General features: G+C 57.0%; 1 protein-coding gene and 1 non-coding gene across 13 annotated transcripts in view; both read left to right on the top strand.

The window, feature by feature from the left end:
- The first annotated feature begins 1,205 nt into the window (after positions 1–1,205).
- The window catches only part of DNMT3A (DNA methyltransferase 3 alpha), a 129,469-nt gene continuing 108,625 nt past the window's right edge, over positions 1,206–22,049 (top strand). For 9 of the 12 annotated variants that reach the window (XR_011426154.1, XR_002800263.2, XR_002800264.2 and 6 more), the window contains exon 1: positions 1,824–1,955. The gene's annotated coding sequence lies outside the window, so the exon portion shown is untranslated. Of the gene's footprint in view, positions 1,374–1,823; positions 1,956–22,049 lie in introns of those variants that run through there. The other 3 variants (XM_070235774.1, XM_070235776.1, XM_023619392.2) reach the window with 2 other exon arrangements.
- Positions 15,543–15,614, top strand: MIR1301 (microRNA mir-1301). Its single transcript, NR_032943.1, has one exon. It is a non-coding gene; the product is annotated as a microRNA mir-1301 (primary transcript).

A 22,049-nucleotide genomic window follows, 5' to 3' on the forward strand; every position in this document is an offset into this window, starting at 1 on the left:
GGCCGTGTTATATAAGCCCTTGAGGAAGGGAGAGGTATGGCAGCCATCTTTCCAAACATGGTCTTCCCCTTAGCCAAGCTTTAGAGTGTTTGTGGATGCCCATCTTGATGCGGAAAGCAGAGTGCACAGGAGCCTGCAGTGCACGTATTCATTCAATCAAGGTTTACTGAGAACTGACCACACTCCAAGCGCTGGGCTACAGAGATGACAGACACGGTCCCTGTCCTCATGGAAAAGACATCATGAATCTTCAGAACTGGCCAGGTGGAGATGACGAAGAGCAGGGCCTATCATCAGTGGCATGGGGTGACTTGAGTGAAGGTGACACTGAAAAAGGGCAGGACAGTTGTGTGGAAAGTGGTCTCCAACCTTGAGGCTCCGGGAGTGGGGCAGGCTGAAGGACCTGGAAGCATTAGAGGGCTTCCTAAAGGAAAACCACTCTTGGATGAAGGGTCAGCTCCGTGTCCCAGAGAGTTAGGTAACTGTTCTTGAGACCCTGGAAGGGGTGAGGCTGGTGGGGAAAATGGAAAAGTAGGACTGGCTTCAGCAGCCCCACCCACAGGGGATGGGGGGGCCTGGGTGAGAGAGTTCAGGGCACTGTCACGTAGCTGAAGCCATGGGTGGAATGGGGTTGCACGGTGGAGATGGTTGATGGAGGTATAGGCAGACATGGGGAGCCAGGCTGGGGGTCAGAAGGCCCAGCACCAAGTCCTAGAGGTTAGAGGAGAGTGATGAGCGGAGGGTGGCTGTGCTGGTGGAGGTAGATGGAGATGCCCCAAGTCAGAAACCTGGAGCCCTCAGAACTCTATGGGAAATGAGAACAACCCCCACGGCAAAGGGGTGAGTAAGCATGCGGGTGGAGTGTAGGTGTGCACTGAATCTTAGAGCTGGAAGGGATCTTCAGTGTCATTTAATTCGGCCTCCCACCCCATGAAATCTTTCAGTCTTTCACTGCCCAACTGAGAACACTCTACTTGGACACCTCAAGGTACGGGGAGCTCACTCCCTTCAAGGGGGGGGGATCATCCTATAGAGGTGCTCAAACCTTCAGGACGGCCTGGATGGGCCTGGCGCCCCGACCTCGGCCCTGTGGAGTGAGCTGGCCTCCACTCGGCGGCGGCACCTGGCAGGGGTGGCGGGTGGGGTGGGGGTTGCGGCGCGGATGGGCCGGCGCTGCTGTCCCTAGCCCCAGTGCTGAGGCAGGCAGAGTGCAGTGGGCTCTGGTGGAGGTCGGGAGAACTGCAGGGCGAAGGCCGCCGGGGGCTCCGCGGGCTGCCGGGGGGGAGGCACTTGACACCGGCCCGGGGAGAGGAGGGGCCGCTGTCCCTACGGCCAGTGCTGGATGCGGGGACCCAGCGCAGAGGCAGCGCCAGGTAGCGGGGCGCCCCGCGAGGGGAGGGCTGGAGCGAAGCCCCCGGCGGAGCGGCCGGGAGCGCGGCCGAGGCGGGGTGCCCGGGCCCGGCGCCGGGTCGGGGCGCTGCCGAGGCCGGCCCTCCGGCTCGCAGCGTGCCGGGACCCCCGGCGGGGCCGCAGAGGCCGGGCAGTCGGGCCGAGGGCGCTAGGACCGGCCGCGCGCCCAGGCCGCTCCCGCCGCGGCGCCCCGGGGCCCCCCAGTCGGCGCTGCCTCCCGGGCCGGCTCCGCAGCGCCGGGGCCGGGGCCAGCGCGGCCGCGGGGGGCGAGCAGCGGGCGGAGGCCTGGGCCCGCGGGCGGCCGGAGGGAGGGAAGGAGGAAGGCGGAGAGAAGGGGTGGGAGGGGGGGACCCGGCGGAGGAGGCGGAGAGAGGGAGCGCGACAGCGAGCGGAGGGAGGGAGCGAGCGAGCGAGGCAGGCAGGCGGGCCGGGAGGGAGGGAGGGCGCGCGGGCGGCGGCGGCGGCGAGAGCAGAGGACGAGCCGGGACGCGGCGCCGCGGCACTAGGGCGCGCAGCCGGGCCGGCCCGACCCGACCGGCCACACGGTAATGAGCGCCGCTGCTGGCGGCCCGGGAGGCCGGCCCGGAGGCGGGCGCGGAGGAGGGGAGGCCGGGCGGGGGGCACGGCGGCGGGCAGTGCCCGGCGCGGGGCACGCTCCTGGACCCCTGCAACTCGGCGCCGGGCGCTCGCGGGGCCAGGGCTGCGGGCAGGGGCGGCGGGCCGGGCTGGCCTGGGCGGCGCGGGGGATTTGAGGGTTTGTTTATGTCCCCGCGGGCTCGGCAGGCGCCCCCTCCCGTCCCGCCCGCTCCCGGCGCGGAGCCCCCTCCCCGCCCCCGCCCGGCTCCGGGCTCAAGTTCAAGTCTATACAATGCCGCGGGGGGCCCCCTCCACCGCCGGCCGCCGCCGCGGTGCCCGGCTCGGCGCTGCCGCAGGGGCCCGGGCCTGGCCGCCCCCGCCTTCCGGGCCCTGCCCCCGCCCCGGGGCCCCGCCTGGGGCCTGCGGCCGGGGCGCTGGAGGGCGCGGACCCCGACCCGGAATAATCGGCCCCCGCGGCGGCCCGCAGGGAGCGGGGGAGGGGGGCGGGGGCCGGGCCCCGCGCAGGCTCCGCGGCGGCGGCAGAAAATGGCAGCCTGGCACGACCCGGCCCCCCGCCCCTCCCCCCGGCTCCCGGCCCTCCTCGGCCCGGCGGGGCGGGGGACCCGGGAGGCCCCCGGGGGCGGGCCAAGGGGTGATCTGGGGGCCGGGCCGGGGAGCGCTGCGTAGCGATCCTCCTCCGGCCACCTGTGGCTGGGGGTGCGGGGTGCCAGCGGATCTGGGAGGGGCGGCGGAGGTGGGGAGAGTGCCACTTGGGGGGCACACCTCCGCGCGGAGGGCCAGGCGGCGCGCGGGGGGGACGTCGTGCCTGGCTCCTCCCTGCCCCCGCCGCGGGCCGTGGGAGCCGGGGCGGCGGCGGCGGTGGCGGCGGCGCCGCAGTGTGGGGGCGGGGCGGGGGCGGGCGAAGATCCCGGGCCGGGGCCGCGGGGGCCGGAAAACGCGGGGGTGAGAGCGGCGGGGCCGGGCCCGGGCCGGGAGCGGTGCGGGTGGGGGCACCCGGGGTCGCCCCCTGCAGCAGCACGCCCCCCCCGCACACATTCACACGCACGCGGACACACTCACGCACACGCACCCCCGCTGGGCCGGTGCAGACGTGTCCTTGAAAGCTTCGCATCTGTACAGTGAAGGACGAGGCCTCGCCAAGGCTGCGAATCGGGGTCTTCGGCCCCGCGTCCCCGCGCCCCGGGAGACCCCGAGCTTCGGAGCCGCAGGCGGCCGCAGTCCGTGTCCCGCCCTCACCCCGGCTCCCCTCCCCCAGCTGCCCAGTCCTCCCTCCCTCTCGGCGCGGACCGAGCTGGCGTGGGTCCAGGGCCCGCCCCCGGCCTCCCCCAGCCCCTCGTCGCTGGGGCCCGCGGCCCTCGGGCTGCCAAACTGCATTTCGCTTTTCTGGAGCCTCCCTTCTTGGGGGCACCCACTCCCTTCCCTCCACCCCTCTGTTATTTCCCCCTTCTCTCTCCATCCTCTCCGTCCTTCCTCCTCTCTCTCTACGGCAAAGCCAGTTGAGTAGGTGTTGGCGCCCTGGGCGCGGAGTGGGGGGCTCGCTGGTTCTCAGGGGCTCTCTTGCCCAGCTCCCGAGGGGAGCCCCCTGCGGCTGCACCTTGACCCAAGATGGCGTCCTGCACCCAGCTGGGCAGCTCCGGCCTGCGTCAGGCGGGGAGGAAGGGCCCGGGCCCCAGAGCCACACTACTCGCCCCCTCCCAAACCAGAGGGACAGGAGCCTACGGGGAGAATCGTCCTCGCCCTGTGACCCAGCGTGCCCCTCACTGCCGTGCCCAGAGACTGCCATCAGCATCCCTGGGGGACTGTTCCGTCTTCATGTTTCACCCTGGGCTGCCAGCGGCTGAACCGGCCTCCTGGGCTGGCGGGCTGCGAAGGGATCCTGGGATCAGGTGCTGCTCCGCTGTGCCTCCTCCCTCCCAGGCAGATGTGACAGCTGCAGCCAGGCAAGCTCTTCTCCTTAGGCGTTGCTGGAGTGTTAGGACTGGCCTGTGGGATTTGGGGAGCCCAGCTGTCAGGCGGACCCTCTCGGGTTGTCTTCTCTGCTGGCGGGGACGTCTCCTGGTGCTTTCCTGAGCTGCCTGTGTTCCAGGCTGGGGTTGTCGGGAGTTCCTACTAGTTTTCTGGGACAAGGTGGTCCTCTTCTGCCTCCAGGTCCCATTGAGGCCCTGGTTAGGCTGTTTGACAGGCAACTTTGTGAAAGTGTGAGTCTGCGTGTGTGTGCATGTGTACACATGTGCTACACACAGGCAGGAGCCCAAGGCAAACTTGCGCAGCGGGTCTGGCACCTGCCTGCCTCCCTTCCGGGGCTCGCGTCTTGGTGCTCTGGCTCCCTCTCTAGCCTCCTGTCCAGCTCCTGGGTGCATGTCTTCAGCTACTCATCAAATGCTCAGCTCGCGGCTCAGGCTGACCAAGGCTCTCCTTGTTCTTCCCAGTCACGTGGGCCTGCACCAGGAGGCCAACCTTAGAAAAGGTGAATTCCTTCCAGACCGGTGGAGTGATGGGTCCACAGTGCGAGGGCTGCCCTCGAGATCTGGAGAAGCGTAGGGGAGGATGACCGGGGCCATCTGTCAGGGTGTCTGCGGACAGGATTCCTCTGTCGGGTGGGGGTTGGCCTGCAGCTTGAAGGTCCATTCCAACTTTTAAATTCTATGGCTCTGATTCTAGCGGTGGAATTTCAGACCCAGGAATGGGGGCGGGGTGGTCTGGTTTTCGCCACACAGCGGTAATCAGGAAGGTCTCTGAGGAGAGGAGGTCTGAGAGAGGGCAAGGCCTCCCGGGGGATGGGCCTTTGCAAGGAGAAGGTGGTGTGTGTGTAGGGGGGTGTCTTGCAGGAGACAGGTTTGTCACATCTGACTCCACAGAGGCTGTAAAAGTACAGCCTCTGGTTAAGCCTGCACACCTATGTGTCCTTCTGTAGGTTGAAGTGTAAATCCATGTGTGTGCATAATTTCTGAGGTTTCCTGTGTGAGCCCAGTTCACAATAAGCTCCTGAGTGCCTTATGGATATCTTACTATCACAGTCACACAGCACTGCCATTGGTCCTCTGAAAAAGCCTGCGAGGAAAGATGGGACAAGCTATAAATTACTTGCCCAGGGTGGCCTGGCTGGGAAGAAGTGCGGCCAGGCCTGCTTTATGGGGACCTTAGACTGTCCCCTGCTACAGCTCTCCTAGGCTGCTGCTCTCTGTGTTGGTCTCTCCTTTGAGTTTGTGGTCTCCATGGGACGGGGACCTGGCCTTGGCTGCCTCTAGGTCCCCCGTCCGACATTGAGAGGGGCCTCCGTGGGTGTCTGCTGACTGGCGGGGGAGCTTGCTGCATATCTGCGTTTTCGGTCTCTGTCCTCTCCTTGGCGGCAGGTTTGGTGGCCGGGCCCTCTTCTGTTCGCTGCTGCTCTGCCTTTGCTGAATGGCCATCACCTCCTTCTAGGCCAGTTCCTTAGGCTCAAGCCCTCTGAAAGCCCCAAGTTCTTCCCCAGCAAGAGCCCAGACTGCGTCTGGGAGTCTTTCTGGGAAGCAGATAGAAAGGGGGCTCTGAGAGCAGGCTTGCAGACTCTAATGGGTGAGTTAGAAACAGACCACCCTCCCCATCCTTGGGCCTGAAATGTTACCATTAGAATCCAAGCCTTAGAGTTAGGGTTGAAAGAGAACTTTAAGCTCTGAGAACACTTGGTGCTGGGTTGGGGGCTGTTGGGGTGTGGCGCCAGGCCCTGTTTCTTCCAGAGTTGGAAGTGCTGCCCAGAGCCTGAGGCCAGAGGGCCAGTTGTGTGCCTGTCACATGCTTCTCTCCCGCGGCACTTCCCGCTGCTTTCTGCTTGTGTGGACCTGGGGTCCCTGACCTGGTGCCTGTGTCCCCTTCCCCCGGTGCCCCACTGATAGCTAAGTGTGTCTCTGGCCTCTGGCTTGGGAACAGGCAACAGTTAGGACCAAGGCGCGGCCCCGCGGGAGTTGTTTCCACTTCCATTTTGGTATCTAATAGATAGCAGAGCCAGTCAGAAGCCCGCCTGCGCCTGAGGCCGGGCGGCTCCGTGGGCCTGTGCGTGTTGCTGCTCCTGAACAGGCCTTTAATAGTGAGCTAAAGGTGCCAGATTCCTTTCCACCCAAGTCTGGAGGGCTCCTTCTCAGTCATTTCTCTTTTTGACTTTTTCCCTAAAAACCTACCAAATCTGAGATCAGCGCAGTGTCAGAGATTTGTGTGTGTCCAAGCCTGCCTCCACGTGGCTAAGTGTGTGGGCAAGACAGGGTGTGGTGCACGTGTCTCTCTGTGTATCTCTGCATACACTGTGTGCAGCCACGTGGGGACAGATACGACTTGCTTAGACATGAGTCGTTTCGAGGCAGCCGCAATGAGGGCACTGGAGTCAGACGGAGCGGCGTTCTGACGCTTCCCAGCCGGGGAGCTGGGGCAGCTGACTTAATTGCTCTGAACCTCAGTTTCCTCCCCTGTAACGTGGAAATAAGACTAGGCCCTGCTCACAGGCTGCTGTGGGGGTTAAAGGAGATGATGCCCGTTGCTCTTAGCAGAGTGTGAGTGCCCGGCGTTGGCGAGCGGTGAGCAGTGAGCGTTTTCCTCGTTTGGGCGGCCTGTGGGGACTGGCGGTGCAGGAAGTGCTCTGAGAAGGCCTGTCCGCCTTCCTGCCTCTTTTGCAAAATCTTGGACAGATGAGGAGAGTGCTGATTCTGATTGAAAAATCTTCGGAGGTGGGAGGCTCCTCCGTGGCGTGGAGCAGTCTGTTGCAGAGTTTAACAAATCGCGTTGTCAACAGGTTGTCTCCCTCTCTGCCTTGGATCCCTCACACTGCAGTTTCAGCTCTTTATTCCCATTCTGTCCTGCTGCAGCATATTTGCTGCCATTTACCAGAGACTTACTGAGCATTTCCTGTGGGCAACGTCGTGTGCTGGCCTTTGAGGGGACGCAGAGTGAGTTTAGGATGTACCCAACTAATGAATCACCACAGACCAAGGTTGCAGGAGAGGGAGAAATAAAGTGCTCAAAGGACATTGAGGTCACAACTTACTGAGGGGATCAGGAAAAGCTTCTTGGAGGAGGTGGCATCCGAGATGGGTCTCAGAGCGCAGAGGTGGGGCTTCCAGGCCGAGAAGGGGAGGCCAGGCTGTCAGGAATGAGGCGACTAGAGGGTGGGGGAGATGCTGGGGAGGTGGAGCAGGGCTGTGGGTGTGCTGGGGCTAGGCTGAGGCCCCGCACTGATTTGGGGAGAGCGGAGAGCGGGCCCCTGTGCTCTGTAACTCCTGTGTGGCCTGTGGAGAATCGCTCTGAACTGTCCTGCTTGTGGTGGCTTTGTGGAGGGGGGAGCAGACGGAGGGATGGAAGGGAGGGAGGGGAAGGGGCCAACCGAGCTCATTTGGTATAGGATCTGGAGGATTCCTTTATATTCCGTAGACTAGAGCTTAAGAGCTCAGACTTGGAGAGAAACAGAGCAGGGTTTGAATTACACCAACCCCAGGGGGTTGTGGCCATTAAGGGGAACACCAGACAGGGTGAGGTCTGCATGCCAGTGATGGCAATCAAAAAGTGGTGTGACTGGGGGGAGGAGGGTGCCTTGCCTGGCCTCCCAGAGGTCTCCGTGTCCCCCTCTGCATCCCCTCCCTCAGGCTGAGGTGCCCCAGTATCCAGAACATTCTTGCAAGGGGATGTGAGTATCCCCCTACCCTCCCCCACACGCAGCGGAACTGAGCCCCCAACTCAGAGGGGAGGTGCCGCGGGCGGGGGGGTGGTGTCCCCAGGTGTGGCTGCAGGTGCCTGGCAGCCCCCAGCCAAGCCGCCAGTGAGCAGGGCTTGCCGAGCACATCTCCCTTGCTGATCACATCACTGCCCTGTCTGGAGGACAGCGACAGGGGGAGGAGGTGTGGACGCTGGGGCTTTCCTAGCCGAATCCCAGTAGGGAGTGGAATGTTTTCTCAGCCATAGCTCAGCACTGCCCCATCCTGCTGTGGTCCCTTGTGACCTGTAAGGCTTCCAGCCTTATTTACATCTATAACCAGCTTCCTATTTTCTCTTTCCTGACGGCATGGCCCTTCTCACTGTCATCCCTATTGATCTTCCCTCTCTGTTTCTGTTTCAAATGTCAAGGTCATTTTTAATTCTGAGCCAGTTGTTAGCTGCCCTGTCTGGGTGCACAGAGGGGCCAGAGGACAGTCTCTCACAGCTGGTAACTAGAGGGCCAGAACCTGGGTGTCCTGACTCCTCGTCGAGTGCTCTTCCGTCTGTGCTACTGTAGATGGATCTGGGGGTCCGTGCAGATGTTCCAGATCTAATAGATCAGCTAGATCCCAGTGGTTCTTACTTGAAAAGGTTAAAGGATGCTTAGATGGGACATTATGGGATGGTGGTCACATCTGTGGTTTATTGAGCCATGGGTTGGATGTGGGCCGTGTCATAGTAAATGTCTGGGAACGCACGGGCTGGGCGGCTGGGGGCCCTGGGAGCACGCCTCCCCTCAGAGCTTCCCCAGAGGATCATGGGAGGGGCAGGCGAGGGCGCCCGGGCCCTTGCAGGGCCGTGGGATCCTCCAGCGCTCCAGCAAGCAGAACCTGTTGGGAAGGGGCTTCTTGAAGGAATGGTCCTGTGTGATTAATTTTATAGATTCTGAAAGGATAAATCAATTTATGGACAAAGGGGAAACTATCTAGATTCCCCCAAAGCCTCTGAAATGAGGTAGTAAGCTGTCTGTTCTGAAGTGTTAGATGTCCACCATATGGTGTTGGGTCACCCTAAGGGAGCAGTGGCAGAGTGTCATCTCGTTTTGGTAAAATTCCTTTAAAATATATACAAATGTACACATTTATTGGCTTGTACAGGCATAGAAAAAGTCATTCAAGAAGGATAAACAGCAAACCTGTCAACAAAGACTTTCCTTTTTACTTTATATACTTTTATAATCTTTGGAAAAATGTAAATGCACGTGTTACTTTTTTTTCTTCAAGATTTTATTTTTCCTTTTTCTCCCCAAAGTCCCCCGGTACATAGTTGTGTATTTTTAGTTGTGAGTCCCTCTAGTTGTGGCATGTGGGACGCTGCCTCATCGTGGCCTGATGAGCGGTGCCATGTCTGCGCCCAGGATCCGAACCGGCGAAACCCTGGGCCGCCGAAGTGGAGCGCGTGAACTTAACCACTCGGCCGCGGGGCTGGCCCCACGTGTGTTACTTTCTTAATGACAGCAAAAATAAAACCACACTTTTGAAAGCTTCTGGATAAAAACATGAAAAAAATTTGAGTCACCCTAGGACTGGAAGGATGGACTCTTTTTTTGTAATGGATAAGAAGCTGGCTTGGAGACCGACAGCAAAGGGTAGGGTTATTCAGGTACTTGTTTTTTCTGGAAAGGTTGCAGGGAGAAATATTGCAGACACTGAGGCCTCCCAGCTCAGGCCTGGGCTAGTAGGGATTGGGTGAGAGTGGAAAATAGGCAGCTGGCTGCACCGTGGCACATGCCAGGGGCAGTGGACCAAGTTAGCTTTATAGAAAGGTGACTTGAAACTCTCAGTTCTGACGCAGGATGGGAAACAAATCTTGAGAATCTTCCCAGAAGGCTTCCATCTGGCGGCTGTTGTGGCCCACATGGTGCCTAGGAACTGGAGCTATAACCAGTGCCGGGGCCCAGTAAGGAGTTCAGGTGACCCAGCCCTGGCATAGTGTGGGCAGCCACACGCAACAAGAACAAAATTCGGCTTCAAGATGCCCCACCATGGGGTGGAAGGGATGTCTGAGCAGGTGGGTTCAAGCTGTGCCCAACGGTGTAATCTGGAGGCCCATGAGCAGGTGGCAGTGACCCAGGTGACAGGGTGGAAAGGTGAGAAGGGCCAGATAGAAATTCGTCTGCCTGTTGCTTGGCAACAGTGCCCACCGCTCCCTTCCGCAGCCCCCTCCCCCACCCCCGCCATGGGTGCTGTCTTGCAGCCCGCTTCCCCCTCTGAGGCTGCCTGTTAAACAGGGCCTGAGAAAGGCTGTATGTGCTTCTGTGGCCCTGCCCCTCCCCTGGAATAAGGCAGGAAGATAAATGAAAGGACAGTAACTTGGAAGCAAGCTCAGAGCTGGTCCCTCTGGGCCCTGGGCAAAGAAGAGACCCGGGAGGCGGGCAGACCTTGACCAGCACCAGGCCCACGGCTACTCAGTTACCACAAGCCCTGACCGTCTTTGAGCCGCAGCTTTTCCCTCTGTGAGTCAGGGATAAGAATAGTATCCACATCTTGCCGGTGTTGCCTGAATCAAATGAACTATTTTATGAAAACAGCCAGCACTGCGCCCAGCACATAGTAGGTGCTCAGGAGGTAGGTGTTCCTTTCCTTTAAGTGGGTTCATGACAGGGCTGCGTGAGAGTGACTATGGGGACCAGGTGAGATGACCCCGAGAAGGCCCTGGTGCAGCGTAAGACCTGACAGATGTTGCCTGTCGTTCTCATCACCCCTTAGGGGTCTCAGGGCCTCCATTTCCTCCTTTGTAAAGCCAGAATTTCGCTGGATGGTCTCTGAGCCCTCCAGCCCTGGCCGGCTGATCTATGGGCCTTTAATCTTGACATGCTTCCATCTCTTTATTGTCTGTGCCCACTGAGGACCCAGCAGGTCCCCCAAGCCTGGGGCCCTCTCCCTCCCTGCCCTCTAGTCTCTTTGGGCCCAGAGTAGGCAGTGGCCTCTCCTCTGGTTTCTGGGCTTGCTGGCAGGGCTGGCTCTGCCCCCTGGCCTGGAGGCATGGAAGGGTCTAGGCCACAACGGGGCCTGGCAGCTGGCACGAAGCCATGGTTCCTAATGGTTTTATTACCAGCAACAATGTAGAGCTTGTTGCCATCCTCTCGCAGGCCGTGGTTCCCAGCCCAACTGGTGGTGGCCTGAGGGCCTGCCTGGTACTGGAAGCTCAGCTGGGAAGCCCAGTGGGGCCGGGCAGTTGCCCCTGCGTTTTCTTCTGTCAACACCCTCCGCACAGCCTGGACTCCGAGAGCGGGGGTTCAGCATGATGAGGTGCCTGGGCCCCAAGTTGGCAGGCCTGGCAGCTCTCGAGTTTTCTCCCTGGAGGTCCCTTGCTTCAGATCCACAAATAATGTTCATCCATTCATTTATTAAAGACCTACCATGTGCCAGACACTCACTGGCTGCAAAGATGGAGGAGATTGTGCTGGTCCACAGGGAGCCCTCAGCAGAGGTAGAGTCTGGTGAGGGTGACCATTACAGCATAGACGGGTGGAGAGAGCTCTAGCAGCATGTGCCTAGGGCATTTCAGGGGCTCAGAGAAGGGATGTCTCATTCAGGAGGGAGAGAAGATCTGGAATGGCTTTCTAAAGCTTGAGCTGAGTCTCGAAGGGCGGGGAGGAGTTAGCGAGGGAGTCACGGGCATCTTCTGATCTGATGTCGCTGGAATGATGAGGAATGATGGGGTGCGAGGCTGGAGGGCTGGACCATGGAAGGCTGGGATGTTGTCCATTCATAGGTGTTGGACTTGGAGTGACATGCCAGTATTTGTACCTGAGAATGATCATCCTGGGGCATCACGGAGGAGAAATTGGACAGGTGAGGATGGGTGCAGGGAGCCCAGGCAGAAGGCTGGCACCGAAGTCCAGGGGAGCAGTAGTGTGGGCCTGGAGGAGGGGTGCTTTGTGAGGCATTTAGGGAGCAGAGCTGCTAGGGACGGCTGAGCGACGGAGGGGGTGAGGGGAGCCAGGGGTGACCCTTTGGTTTCTGGCTCAGCCAGCTGCATGGATGGGGATGCCAACCACTGAGAGGGCACAGGTTCGGGGAGTCTGGGAGAGACCTGGGAGTGCTTCACATGGGAGGCAGGACTGGAGCTGGGACTCAAGGGGGATTGGGACTGGCCCAGGTGGAGCCTGGGCTGGGCCAGGCTTGCAGAAGGGGAAAGATCCTGTGGCACAAGGCCTGGAGGTGGGGGCCCAGGGAGGGCCAGGGTCCAGCGTGATGGTTGAGAAAGGCAGGGGCACTTTGTTCCATAACTGGTAGCGGGCTCCGGAGACTTCTGAGGAGGTGACTTAACCAGGCGTTCGTACCACATGCGTTGGGGATGCTGCTCTCTGGGGCCTCAGTGGGGACTTCTGCTTCTCGGGAGCTCCCCCAGAAGGTGTGCTGTAAGGCCTAGACCTTGTTCTTTGACTCCCTGGTCTCACAACCTGGCGTAAGTCCTGTCGCCCTCTGTGAATGGAATGTGAATTGCAAAGTTGACATCCACCCTCTATTCAGGGGCAGGTCTGCGAGGTAGGTGGGGGTAAGCTGGGGACGGCAGTTTTGGTAAGCAAGCAAAAAAAAAAAAAACGGACAATAGCTGTTTCTCTAAAACAGAAATGAGTCTGTCACGTGTCACAGGAAGGGCAACGTCAAAGAATTTCTAGAAAAATGACGTGAGCCAGGTCAGCATCAGTGAAGCAAGAGGCAGCATGGCATTGTGCCCAGGCCACCAGACCCGGCACTGCCAGTGGTGTCACCACAGCCCTGCCACGTCCTTGGGCAGACCAGTTAACCTCTCTTAGCCTCAGTTTTGCCATCTGCAAAGTGGAGATGACCTTACAGACTTGTGTTTTTGTTTGTTTGTTTCAAACGCTACTCCTTGTGTTAAACCTGGATATTTTATGTCACTCATCTTCTAAAAGAATCCTTATGCAGTTGGCCTCCCAGGTGTTTGAGGATTAAAATTCAGCCATGCGTGTTCCCTGTCTGGCGCTGAGCAGGCACATGCACACGTGCACGCCCCCTCTCCCCCTCCCTCACTTGCTGGCTGCTTCTTGCCTCCTGGGAGGCGTGTCCCGCCTGTCTCCTCAGTCCCCCCAACCTTGTTCCTGGGAAGGTCCGTTTATCTTGTTCCGTTGACTCTCTCTCGTTTCCCAAACCTGGGTCCCCCAGTGTATTTGAAGAGCCTCTGCTGAGCAAAGTGGGAGTTGGGGGCAGGGGCGGTGTCCATTCCTTTTCTCTTTTTACTAAAGGGGAGGGGATCTGTGCAGAGCTGCCATGGCTGTGTGGAGAGCAGAGGGCACGGGAGGGAGGGCTCAACCCTCCAGGGCCTGGGCCGCTCTGTGTGCTGGGGAAGGGGGTGGAGGGCCCTAGTGGGGTGTGGGAGATGGCTTGGGGTGACCTTCGTCTGGACAGTGAGGCCAGCTTCCTCTGTGAGCGGGCACATGTGGTAGCCATTGGGCTGTACCATGGCCCCCATGACACTCGGCCACACCCATGGGGAGACCTTTGAAGCATCTCTGCCTTCTGGAGGAGGCTCAGGTGGGAAGATGGCTTCTCAGCAGGGGCTCCAGTGGTGGCGATGTTGGCCATGTTGGCAAGAAGGCCTGGGCCAGAGTCAGGCTGTCTCTGCCCGGATCAGGGGGTGGGGGACCACTCTTGATTTGAGTTTGGAAGCCACCATTTCTCTGGTTTGTACCAACCTGCACATGTGCCGCCGTCACAGGGTGCCCTGTGGAAGCTGGGCATCCGTGGACTGAAGGTGTGGTGACGAGATCAGATGAAACATACAGCATCATTAATCTGGCATGCCCTTAATGGTATGCGTAATTGTGCTGCATGGTAATTAGGTGTAAATGGTAAGCAGTTCACATAAATGTTTTTGTAATTGGTATTAATTTTGCAGAGGCAAACTAAGTTTATGTGGTTTTTCTCTTCTTGCTCTGTTAGTTTTCTAGCACAGGCAGTTCCTAGCTCTTGGAGGAATTCTACTGCAAATGTTTGTTTTTAGGGCAATGTTTTGTATTTTCTCTCAGAACAATGTTGTGAATGGTTGTGTGGTTCCCAAGCTGGTTTCCAAATGCCTCTTTGGCCCACGCTGTAGGTGAAATGTGTGGCACATGTGCGGGGGTGGCCTCGCCCTGAACCCTCCTGTTCCAGGTTCTTGGAGCGTGGAGGGTGAGAGGACTGTGTGTGTGTGTCTGTGTCTATGAGTGTATGTATTTCTGTGTGAGTGCATCTGTCTGTGTGTCTGTGTCCGTGTGTGTCTGTCTATGTGAGTGCATCTGTGTGTGTGTGTCTTTGTGTGTGTGTACATGCATCTGTCTATGTGACTGTGTGTGTGTCTGTGTGCACATGTATCTGTGTGATTGTATGTGTATCTGTGTGTGTGCACACAGGCCTGTCTGTGTGTGTCTGTGTGTGTGTGCACATGCATCTGTCTCTGTGACTGTGTCTGTGTGTACACACATGCCTGTCTGTGGGTGTCTGTGTGTGTGTGCACATGCATCTGTCTCTGTGGGTCTGTGTGCATGTCTGTGTCTGTGTGTGCATGTCTGTGTGAGTGTGGCTGGGACAGACTCCTGAGGCTCTGGTAAAGAGGTTACCCATTCTGGCGGCGAGGGGCCTTGGGCTGGGGGTTAGGGGAAGACTTGGGTGTTAGCTGGGAGAGAGAACTCTGGGTCAGGCTGCAGCCACTGAGCAAGGGCTGCTCCAGGATATGGTCTTAAGCTGGAGTCTAGGTTTCCTAAGGACACTTTACTGGCCTTTCGCCCTGATTAAACACATAATACTTTTAAAAAAATTAATATTTACTGAGTGCCTACCATGTGCCAGATACTGTGCTCAACACTCGACTCACTCTCTCGTGTCTTAAAGATTTTATTTTTTTTCCTTTTTCTCCCCAAAGCCCCCCAGCACATAGTTGTATATTCTTCGTTGTGGGTCCTTCTAGTTGTGGCCTGTGGGACGCTGCCTCAGTGGGGTTTGATGAGCAGTGCCATGTCCGCGCGCAGGATTCGAACCAACAAAACACTGGGCCGCCTGCAGCGGAGCGCGCGAACTTAACCACTCGGCCACGGGGCCAGCCCCTCTCTCGTGTCTTAAAGTAGACTGTGAGGCACGGACTCTTGCTGCCCCCATTGGGAAGTGAGGCCCGGGTCTCTGAGTGGCAGAGGCAGGGTCTGAGGTGGGGTCCGGCTGAGCCTCCTTTGGGCTGAAGGGCTGGGTGCACTGCAGCAGGGCTGCTGGGCTAGGGGCTAGTGGTTCCAGGATGTGCTGCCCAGACTCCAGGGGCTCTTCTTCCGCCCCTGGCCCCCTCCACAAATGGTTTGGGTTTGGTTTTGGTTTGGGCAGAGGGTGAGGATAAGGCAAACCTGGGACCAGGGGCTCTTTCCTGCTTTAGTGGGTGGTGAGGGGCTGTGCTCCCAACGTAGCTCCCAGGCCCTGAAGACCCTTCGGAGGACCTCCTAGTGTGGGCCTGGGAGGCGGTCAGCTGGGTGGTCAGTTGGTGTCGCTTGGTGTGGGAAGAGGGTGAAGAAGTGCAGGTGGAGGAAGTGCGCGCATGGATGGTGTGGGGAGAGAGTGGCCACAGGCAAGCCGGGGACTCAGTCTGCAAGGGTGTGGAGACGCGGGAGGCCAGCCCCCCTTGCTTCCTGTGCTTCACTGGCCCCCTGACCTGGGCCCTCACCACCCACTTTACCGTGGGCATCTAGGGGCTGGTGGGGCCTGCACACCCCACAGCAGGTGTATGTTCTGGCCTGGGAAAGGTGGAGCAGGGACCTAGGAGGCCCCGCAGAGGGCCTTTCCCTTGGCACAGTGCCTCGTGGAACTCTGCCAAGTGACCCCTAGAATGGGGGCTGTGGGGGGTCACTCTAGGCACCGCAGCACTGTGCTGGGGATGTTGCAGCTGCCTGGGAGTGATTTCACACAGTCCTCTCTGCCTCAAGGGTCACCCGGAACAGGGAGGGTGGGAGAGGGAGAGGCACTGAGCTGTGGGCTGATTTGGGGGGCAGCAAGGTGCAAGACATGAACTCTGACCTCGTCTGTTTGGGAAAACATACATGTCCATGTGCATGTGCAATGCTGTTTGACCACAAAGCAGAAACTGATGAAGGACCCCTGGGTGGGTGGTTAGGGAGAAGCAGTGGGGGTTCACGGGTGCTGAGGGAGGGGAAGAGGGGGACTGGGTGAGCCCTCTGGCAGGGTCCCTCTCTTAGAGGGGAGAATGTGTGAGTAGACACAAGTGTGGGGACAGGGGATGTAAGCTGGGGGTCAGTGACTGGCCAGCTGGGAGAGGCGAGGGCGAGGTTGGAGCAATAGGCTGAGGCCATGCTGTAGCGAGCCATCAGTGTTGGACCAGACCAGAGTTTAGAGTTTACCCTGTGTAAAAATCATTGGCATCATAGGGGTTTTTAAATAACACCTTTATTGAGATATAATTCACATGCCATACAATTCATCCATTTAAAGTGTGCAATTCGATGGTTTTTAATACATTCACAGAGTTGTGCAACCATCACCACAGTTGATCATAGAACATTTTCATCAGGCATCGTAGGTTTTGGCTGAGGGAGGCATGTGTGGAGAATCTTTGCTGAGAGGCTGGAGTGGGAGGTGGGACACCAGAGGCAGGGAGACCCGTTACGGAATAGCCGCCAAGGTCTAGACCTGTGGTACAAAGGGTCTGGGGGGAGGGGTGGAGAATGGAGGCCCGAGGATCAGGTGCCTGGTGGAGTGTGGGGACTGAAGGGGAAGGGGAGACCTCAGTTCTCTCCGGGGTTTTGTGCCTTGGCAGCTGAGGGGACGGTGGTGCCACTTCCACAGAGAGAGAGAAGGCAGAGGAAGCATGAAGCATCTGGTTCTAGAAGAGTAGGATTTTAGGTGGGGATGTCCAGGAGATAAAGATGGAGGCCTTGCAGTAGGAAGTGTGCGTTAATTTAAGCCCAGGTATCTCAGTGGAGGAGAATTTAGAATACTGCTTGAGGCAGAGTGTGACCAACCCGTAAGGGGTCCCCAGCGTGCAGTAGTGGGAGCGGGACCCCAGCCAGCCCAGGAGACAGAACAGAGGAGCCAAGGGGTGGGAGAGAACCAAGAGTGTGGAGCCAAGCAGAGTCACGGATGGGAGAGAGAGCCAGAGAACCCACTTGCTGTGAACTTCCAGGATCAGGGGTCTCTGTTCACCCCAGTGCCTGGCTCAGCAGCGGCACTCAATAAATGATTGCTGAGTGAGGGCTTGAAGCAGGGAATGATCAGCTGGCAAGGATGCTGAACTGAGCTCAAGGACCATGAGGATGGAAAAAGGCCCTTTGAGGCCATGGGTTACTGAGTCAGTCAGGCTCCATTCAGGAGACAGAAACCACATAGTGACTTGGACAGGAAAAGTTTAATATAAAGACTTATTAACTATAACAGGAGATTGGAGTAATGAGAGATTGGCTAGTAAGAAGTGAAAAGAAATGCAAAGGATACAGAAATAGCATAGATGAGAGCAGCCACTACCTCTGGGGTTGCCATGGAGTGCCGAAGGAAGAGGCCCTCCAGGGCTGAGATCCTGACCTTGACAGAGAGGGCATGACCATGGCTCCCTGGATGACAGAGAAGTTACTGTGGTGGCTTGTTGCAGAACGTGCTGGAAACCTGCCCTCTGGAACTCACTGGAAACCATCCTTTTGGGCCCCAAAGAAAGTTGTTCCTGAGGAAGTATCTTGCTGGAGGCACACTGCTACTAAACTGCCCGAGGGGGAGTGTTGGGTGAAGCTGCTAGCTGCTGCTGACTGTCGTACTGCTAGAGCCAGTGCTGGAGAAGCTGTCTGTGCTCAGGAGCCTGGTGCTGGCGAAGCATCCTCGCTGCCGGAGCTGGGCACTGGGAAGTTGCGTGCTGCAGGAGCATGGTGCTGGAGGGTGCTGGAGAAGCTGCAGCGGGACAGGGCTGGGCACCAGGGAAGCCACAGGGGCAGCAGGATCTGGCTGCTGGAGAAGTTGTATACAACGCGGGAGCCCTGGAGAGGGAGCAAGAGGGAGCGCACTGGATCCAGGAAAGAACATACCTCCTCCTTCAGTGTCTCTCCAGTGCCTACTACTCTACTGACAAGAGTTTAATGTCACGCCAGCTGGCAAAGGAGAAATATTTAAAGGGCCTAGCTCCATTTTCACAGAGCAGGCAATGGAGGGTGAATAAGTTCACTGGCATGGTCTCCTCGTTTGGTTACACAGTTTCCATGTGCACCGTTTTACACACATTCGAGCAACAAAACAGCTATATTTCTACCTATCAAGACACAGCTGTCCTTACTGAATTCTTGGCCTTTTCTGCGAATGAGGAGTTCCAACACTCATTGTGCCAATGACTGTCTACAGGAATAACGTCTCAAATTCAGTCACAGTCCCACTGGATATTCTGTCACCTGAAGACTAAATTACAGAGCCAGCACTGGTGGTCTGGTGGTTAAGATTCTGCGCTCTCACTGCTGTGGCCTGGGTTCCTTTCCTGGTCGTGGAACCGCACCACTCGTCTGTCAGTTGTCATACTGTGGCGGCAGCTCACATAAAGAACTAAAAACTAACAACTAGGATACACAACTATGCACTGAAGCTTTAAAAAAAAGACTAAATTATAAAGTTAACTTTCAACAACTTGTATATAAAACGATGGGAAGAAGGAGGAAAAAGAAGAAAATGGTTACCGTATACAGATAAACACACATATCTAGAAAATATGAAAACTCCTACAGCCCTCATTTCCACATTGGCTCAGAAGGCCGCGTGTGGCCTCCTCCTCCATTGCCCATCCCATATTTCCTCTGCGCTCAGCCACAACCTCAACAGGTCAGGCTTCTTTTACTGGTGGAGTGACCGAAACCTTGATCCTCAAAGGATCGGAATCCTCAGTTGTCCTGCCTTTTTTCTTTCAGTTATGTAGTTTTCCATTAGCCTTTACTTTTGGGCACGGAGTTCTGAGAGAACTTGGGTCCCGAGTTTTCCTTGCTTCTGTTGTGTACCAGCAACCCAATTTCTCCCTGGTAACCGGGATCAATCACTCCAGCCAGTGGGGTAACTCATTTTGTTGTCTGTTGGTTCAGTGGCATCAGGGGTCCTCAAAAGCCAGGCGGATGGCTTACCTTCCACAGGAACCACTGTGGTGTCCCCTTTGGAGATTACAACATTCAGCGCCCCTAGAGGGCTCAGAGATAGGGGGTGGGGTGGGGACCAGCTGCAGGGGTCAAGGGGAGAGTAAGTGAAGAGGCTCTGGAGCTGGCAAGTGTGAGTATTCTCTACAGAAGGCCAGAAAGGCAAAGAAACACCTGGGGGTGGACCTTGGGCCACCTCCAGGGGAGGACAGAATCAGACCCATGCTCATGGCTGCCTCATGCAGCAGGCCCCACCGGAGGCCACATGTCCGATTCTCACGTGGACTTTCAGCTTGGAACCCTGTGTCCCTGACTCCCAGGGCGTGGGAAGCCCATCTAACTGCCACAGCACACCAGGCCCCGACGGGGCTCTCGCTCACCACACTCGGAAACGCGTGCTCCTCAGTGGAAGCCTGTATTGGCTCGTTCGACTCCTGAGAACAGCTTCAGCTCCTCACCAGCGTCTATTTTGGGTATAACCCGTTTTTTCTCCCTGCTTTTGGGGCTGTGTCATGGTAACCATTAGTATGAGCAGAGGAGTCTGATTCGACTCATCTCTGTCAATGTGGCCAGCATGGTGGCAGCAGGCTTCATGTAACCGTAAATGCTCACACTCGTGGTGCCCTGGCCTCGAGGGTGGTGTGAGAGCCACCAGTCATCTTGTTGTGACTCCAGAGCCAGACAGATGGGCTTTGAAGTGGGGACAGGATGGCGGGACTGTTGGCCTGGCGCCAGTGGCTTTTGGTGTTCTATGGGCAGCTGGTGGTTTGGGTGGGAGGGATGTTTTGGAAGTCAGGGTAATGGTATGCTGGTGTGCATCTCACTCGTGTTGAGAAAGAACGAGCAGCCAGCAAGCCTGGGACCTCCCCCTCCTCCGTGTGCAGCCCCAGACTTGTGACCGAGAGAGGCTGTGGCAGGTGAGGGAAGACTTGGCAGATAGACATCCCCGTCTCGGCGGCCCTGTTGTCTCGCCTCAGCCGTCTGCTGCCCCAACTTTTCAGGCCCAGAGCTTGTCGCAACCCTGGCAGATGATTGGGTGCGTGGGGCACAAGATGCTCCTCTGCCTTCTCTCACTCACAGGCTCCATTTGCTCCTCCTCCCAAGCTCAAATAGGAAATTCAGCCATGAGGCTGTTATGTGTGGGCTGGTGTCACACCAGGGGCACAGATAGCTGGTCCGGGGTCCCTGCTCATCCATGACTGAGTGCAGCCATGTTTGTAAGGACCCGGGAGTTAGATGGACATGGATTTAGTATCCTGCCCTGGGATTTTCTACCTCTCCTACTTCAGAGAGGTAATAAACCTCTCTAAGCCTCAGTTTTTCCTCCTATAAAATGGGAATAACACTAGAACCTACTTTGTAGACCTTATAGGATTGTTATGAAGATGAAATGAGACAACGCATGTCCCTTAGCACAGTGCCCAGCACATGGCAGGTGCTTACTAAATAGTTGCATGAATAAATGAGTGACTGACTCCCGCATGGGGCAGCGCACTGAATACTATGATTGAAAGGTTGCATTTTCTACCCCCATCCCTTCCCCTGCCACCACGGCAGACAGGCCTAACCAGGAAAGGGAGACTAACTGGAAACTTTGTTTTCTTTCTTTTTCTTTTAAATACGCCGTTTGTTTATTTGTTTGTTTGCAGGGAAAGATTCACCTTAAGCTAACATCTGTGCCAATCTTCCTCCTTTATCTTCCTTCCTGCCCCAAAGCCCCGGTACATCATTTTGTATAGTTGTAAGTTCTTCTGGTTCTCCTATGTGGGCCACCACCACAGCACAGCTGCTGACAGACAAGTGATTTGGTTCCGTGCCCGGGAACTGAACCTGGGCCACAGAAGTGGAGCACACCGAACTTTAACTGCTAAGCCGTCAGGGCTGGCTCCAAACTTTGTTTTCTGACCAATCTGTGCCCAAAGTTAATATGTCTGCAACAGTCACATGCTAATTGTAAGAGATCACGCTGGAGTGGAAAACCGAGCTTCAGGGTGGGACAGGCCTGGGTTTGTCTCTGGCTCCACCACTTACTAACTGTACAACCTTGGGCAGCTTTATTCACCTCTCTATCCCTCATTTTTCTCATCTGGAAAATGGGGATAAAAACAGTACCCACTTCAGAGGGTTGGAGTGAGGTGTGAGGATGAACGAGATGTGGAAGTTGTACAGCTCTATTTATAGGGCCTGGCATGTCGTAGCAGCTTAATAAGTATGAGCTCTTGTTTGAGTGATGTACACTCATGGGCACTCCAGGGATTTCAAAGCAGAGAAAACTGTGGGCTGGGTTAGTCAGGGACTAATAATTGTTAAAATTTACTGAGTTTTCTTTGTGCCAGGCACTCTTGTAAGCATTTTTAATGCATTTCGTTTTAATTCTCTCAAGGGCCTTGTGAAGTGGCTACTGTTATTTCCCCACTTTACAGCTGAGAAAACTGAGACACAGTTCTGCCTCAGGTCACACAGCTGATAGTTAGTAAGGCCAGGATTTGAACCTACTCAGCCTCCCGGGAGGGACTCCAGGAGGTTGAGATTAGCAGATGAGTCAGGACTGTCACCCGCAAAGCACAGGCTCATCACACCAAAGTAGGGAAAGGCTCCCACACAGGGAGGTTCAGAGATGCCCTGCCTCCACGGACTGCTAGATCCACGGGACCAGACAATGGCTTCAGTGTCTGTCCCCTCTATCTTCATCCCTTTGTTCTCAGGCAAGCTCTCCCCACGGCAGCCAGCAGCTCCTGACTCACGTCCTACCATGTTAGCATCTTTCCATTGCACCAAAAGTTTCCTGGGAGACCTCTGATTGGCCGAGCCTGGTCACATGCTCACTCTGTGACTGGGGTGAGGGGTGGGGTCATGCAAACAACTAAAACCCCACTAGGGGTGGGAGGGGAGTTAATTAGATAGACAGAAACAAGCAAAGTCCACTATGAGAAAAGTAGACTTCAGACTGAGGGAGGCAGAGCATCTGCTACAGAGAGGGTCAAATATTTTTCAGCAGTTCAGATAGAGGACTTGAGGTGGCGTGGAACGGGCTTTTAAGGCCATAACATTAGGGTTGTTTTTGATGGAGCAAGGGTTTAGATTTGTGGGCAATTATGGTCTTGTTTCTGGAAGAGGATAATTCTGGGCAGGCCCTTGTTGAGGTGAGACTGTGGGCTGATAATCTAGCTGGTGCTGGTTGGAGCAAGCTTGGAGATGAGACTTGGGGTGATCAGCTTGGGGGGCGGTGCTGATGGGA

Source organism: Equus caballus, chromosome 15 (assembly GCF_041296265.1).
Source record: "Equus caballus isolate H_3958 breed thoroughbred chromosome 15, TB-T2T, whole genome shotgun sequence".
Lineage (NCBI taxonomy): Eukaryota > Metazoa > Chordata > Mammalia > Perissodactyla > Equidae > Equus > Equus caballus.